General features: G+C 37.2%; 1 pseudogene; it reads right to left on the reverse strand.

Moving 5' to 3' along the window:
- The window catches only part of LOC101645366, a 4,827-nt pseudogene extending 4,027 nt beyond the window's left edge, over positions 1-800 (reverse strand).
- Between the last annotated feature and the right edge of the window lie 4,077 nt (positions 801-4,877).

The raw sequence follows: 4,877 nt of genomic DNA on the forward strand, positions 1-4,877 counted from the left end.
ATTTTATTTCTGTACATTCCATCTGGAGAATTCCATGTGTATAATTTCTGCTTGTGTCGTTGAAAACAAAGGTATTTGGGATGAAAAAAATTGGTGGGTCTTTCAAAAATGTGTTCTCCACCTTCATTTCTATCACCAAGGCCTTATTTTCCAACTACTGTTCCTTCCTCTTTGTCTCCAACTTTTTTATTCTAATCGCTAATAACTCTGAATGCATCTTAATTACATGTTTGATCAGTTTCACACTGAAGATGTTGGTAGAATTCTTCAATGTCTTCATCACTAGTTTCTGTGGTTGGTGCTCAAGATTGGATAATAGCTGTATTTGATGGATTTTCTGGAAGGCAGAGAAAGATAATCCTACCACTGACAGTATTGTACCACAAAACAGACCTTCAGATATCCTTTTTGATACTTACATGCAATGTCATTCCTCTTGATTATGTCATTCCCCAAATGGTAAACCATGTGATTTCCTCATTCACAATGACTAATACCAATCATTTCAGCTCTCTAACACCTCAGATATAGATCTTTATGCATTACACTTCATTCTTGATGACTTCCAACTTTCTGAGATTCATATTTTGTATATTGCAAGTTCCAATTATCAGTAGATTTTTGTAGCTCTTTCTTCTCATTTTAAGTCATACCCCATCAGCAAATGTAGATCCTGAAGGCTTTACTCCCACACGTTTAACTCCATTCATGTCGCCATGGTCGACTGTACTTTGAGAAGGTAGCTCCTCTTGAGTCATATTCCAAGTGCCTTTTGGCTTGAGGGGCCCTTCCTCGGGCATTATCTCTGACAATTTTCTGTTTCCACTCATTAGACCTTCAGTATCTGACTAGGTTCCAATTCTATGCATAAGGTTATGCGTCGACAGCCATTGTGTGTGTGCACATGTGTGGGTGTGTGTATGTAGTCGGTGCTTAGTCTGTAAGTTCTGCTGAAACCTGCTCACTTTGATGAACTTGCTGCCATTGAAATATCAGTGGCATAGCTTCCAACCTCACAGCAACCTTCACACCACCGCTGTATAACAAACTGACAACTGGTTGTATAGAAAAAGTGAAAAATAAATTTGGAAGACAGCTACGAGGCCAACCAACTAAACACAACCACTGCTACTGAGTCCATTTGGACGTGTAGCAACACTGTACAGAGCTTCCATGACCGTAAATCTTTCCAGGAGCAGACAGCCTCACCTTTCTCCTGCTGAGTGGTGCATGGGTTTGAATACCGACTTTGGACTTGGGAGTCCAACACTTGCCCAATGGAGTCATGAGGCTCCTTAGCCAACCAACTGGAAGAGATTAATATCTGTGTCCATTCCAGAGAATAGCAATAAGAATGTGGAAATTATGCACAAAAAATATCACTGATATCATATGCTAGCCAATTTTCTGAAGATGACAGAAATAACCGAAACTATACATAGACAGGCAATGGCCAGATGTTTAAGATGGATTCAGAAGATGATGTGGAATGAAGTTGATGTCAGACAGACCTTGATTGAAAGCAGAACTATTTGGACAAAGTTTGCCTGTGTTTTATTGACTATGTAAAGGGACTCAGTTGCATGGTTCATTACAAACTGTAACGCAAATTGCAAAGAATGGGGATTCCACAAAAGAGAATTGTGCTCATGTGGAACCCAAACATACGCCACTCCTAGAGTCAATTATTCAAATAAAACAAGGGAATACTGCATGGCTTCAAACCAGGAACAATGTGCATCAGGATTGTATCCATATTTATTGTCTGTATACTGAGTAAATAATTCTACAAGTTAGACTACATGAACAATACAGCATTAGAATTGGGTGGTGGCTCATTTTCTACAATATAAAAATCACACAACTTTGCTAACTGAAAGGAAGGAGGTTAGGAGTTCTCTTAAAAATTGTGATTAAAATAATGAAAAATGGGAATTCCAGAGTATTTAATTGTGATCATGCAGAAATTATATATGGAAACAAAAGATAGTTACTTGAATAGAACAGTGGGATATTGCATGAGTTAACATTTGAAAGGCTGTGGCCAAGTGGTATCCTTTCACTTTACTATTTTGATCTCTATGCTGAGCAAATACTGTGAGAAACTGGCCTATGGGAATATATAAAAGAAAATGGCATAAGGATTGTAAGAAGACTTCTTAACAACCTGCAATATGCAGATGACACCACCTTTCTTGCAAGAAGGTGAAATTGCCACGTTAACAGAAGAAAATTAAAAACTATGTACAACTGATGGTATACAACACCTGAATGTAAAGAAAATAAAATTCTCAAAACTAGACTGATAAACATGATGATAAATGAAGAAAAATTAAATTTTTCAATGAATGTACTCTATTTGAATTAATAATCAATTTTCATGGACATATTCAAATATAATAATGGATTGCATTATGAAAATCTACTGTAAAAGATTTCTTTAAAGTTTTAAAAAGGACAATGTCCCTTTAATGACTAAAGTTCATGTGGCCTAAGTCATATGGTCTTTTCAATCACCTCATATGCATACCAAAGCTGGACAATGATAAAAGATAAGAGAAATTTTGGTATTGTTGAAGAATATTTCAAATGTTGGTATTGTTGAAGAATGCTGTGCATATTGCCAGAAGAATTAACAAACCAGTCTCTTGGAGGAAATATAACCACATTGCTACTTAGAAGTATAACAAAATTTTAGCTCACTTATTTTAGATGGGCCATTAGAAAAGACAAGTCACTAGAAAAGGCCACCATTTTTGGTAAAGTAGAGGATGGATGTTAAATCTGGAGGTAAAATTATGAGAAGGAGTAGGATACTGTTTTTTAAAAGGTGTCCCTGAAGATTTCTTCTAAGGTGTAAGGGCAGTGAGACACAGATGGTTCTCCTTAGAGGCACAACCAGTGACTCATATAAAGAGAGAGAAAGAATGAGAAGTTTTACATCAAGAAAATGGTTCACACAATTGTAGAAAGCCTGTCCAAGTCCATGTATCAGATGGTAATCTGGAGGCTCCTCTTGACTTGACTACCTTCAGGAGTTGATGAGCCCAAGATTAGCAGAAACACCCCAGGCTTGTGACTGCACAGACTAGGCAGGTGAATTCAAAATCAGGAGGTCAGACTTGTAACTGGAGAGGCAAATGACTCCAAAGTCAGCAGGTCCAGTGGCAGGTCATTGATGGCTCCCAGGAGCAGTGGGTACTATGGCAGCCCATTGGCTCAAACCCAAAGAACTAGAGATTGATGAACCAGATATAGGATCCATACCCAGCAAAAGGCCAAGCATGTTTTTCTATAGCTTCCACTTATATAGGAAGTAGACCACACTCCCAAGTAAATTTCTTTTCAATTGGATCAGGGCAGTGACCTTAGTAAAGAGTATACATTATTCACTTGAATCTTCTTTAAACTGACTGGCTGCTCACTACAGATCCCATTATGGCATTGATTATTTGTGTTAGGTCACATCATGGTAGATTATGAGCCCTTAACTGCCAAACCACTGAGAGCCCTGGCCCAACCAAACTGACAAAACCCCTAAACCTGCAGGAGGGGAAATAACCAAACAGTGGAGAACTAGAGAACATTTTTTATAAGGTCATCAAAATTAATTTTTTTAAATAAGGCTATAGTTGTGATATCATTTAAATGATATTTCATTTCTAGTATTCCAGCTATGATTCCAATCACAGGAAAGTGTCTAAATTGAAAACCATTCTATAAAATAACTGGATTTTAATCTTCATATAGACAATAGTACCAAAATAAATTATAGTTTGAGGAAGTTTTCCAGTTTAAAATAAACTAGAGCAGCTGGCAATTAATTGTAACAAACTATCCTAAACTGGGGATTGTACTGGATTTTTTAATGCTATAAAACATATTATTGCAAACATTTATTTGAAGGGCATAAAGTATCCTATCAAAGTTAAATTTCCCAAAGTTTATAACATTAAGTCACAAGAGAGAATACTCCTGTTCTTTGACTATAAATGCTAATTCATATTAAAATTTTAAAGGAGGAAATACCTATAAACAACTCACAAATGGATTAGAACAATAAAGTATATAAAAATATATATTTCATAATACAATTTTTTAAATACAGGCTCACTGTCATTGAGTCAATCCTGATGCATAGGAACCCTATAGAAGGTTTCTAAGACTGTAAATCTTTATGGGAACAGAAAACCTCCTCTTTCTCCCTCAAAGAGATGGTAGGTTTAAAACCACCTTGTGATAGGTAGATTTATTGTGCCGACCTGGCCAATAGGAACATGTGGGATTAATAAGGTCACAATTTGATTGGTGGGCAAAGAGATAAATGGCTCAGCAAGCCCCGCCTCTCTCTCTCTTGCTCTCTAGTGATCAGACAAGTGTGCAGCTGCCTTAGCTAGTTCTCTGCCTCAGCTTGTGAGCTACACTACCTGTAGGACACCCAACCTGTGGATCGTGTTGCTAGAGCTTTAGGTTCTTTGAGACCTGCTTCACCATGCTGCTGGTATATATGTATATATATATATTGCTTCATCTTGGGACTGTTTATCTATCTACCTACCTATCTATCTATCTATCTATCTATCTATCTATCTATCTATCTATCTAATCATAAGTCTCCTGGTTTTGTCTCTCTAGAGAACCCTGTCTAACACACACCTGTAGAGAATATAAAACCAAAATCCAAACCCACTGCTTTAAAATCAATTTCAACTCATAGTGACTCTATCAGGCAAAGTAAAACTCTCCCAGAGGGTTTCCAAGGCTGTAAATCTTAACAGGAGCAATCTGCCACGTTTTTATTCCACAGAGCTGCTAGTTTCTTCCACTCATCAATTTTTTAGTTAGCAGCCAAACACTTAGCCCACTGCCCACCAAGG

This window comes from Echinops telfairi, unplaced genomic scaffold (genome assembly GCF_000313985.2).
Source record: "Echinops telfairi isolate 266 unplaced genomic scaffold, ASM31398v2 ScPeMD7_18;HRSCAF=68, whole genome shotgun sequence".
In the NCBI taxonomy this organism is placed as follows: Eukaryota; Metazoa; Chordata; class Mammalia; order Afrosoricida; family Tenrecidae; genus Echinops; species Echinops telfairi.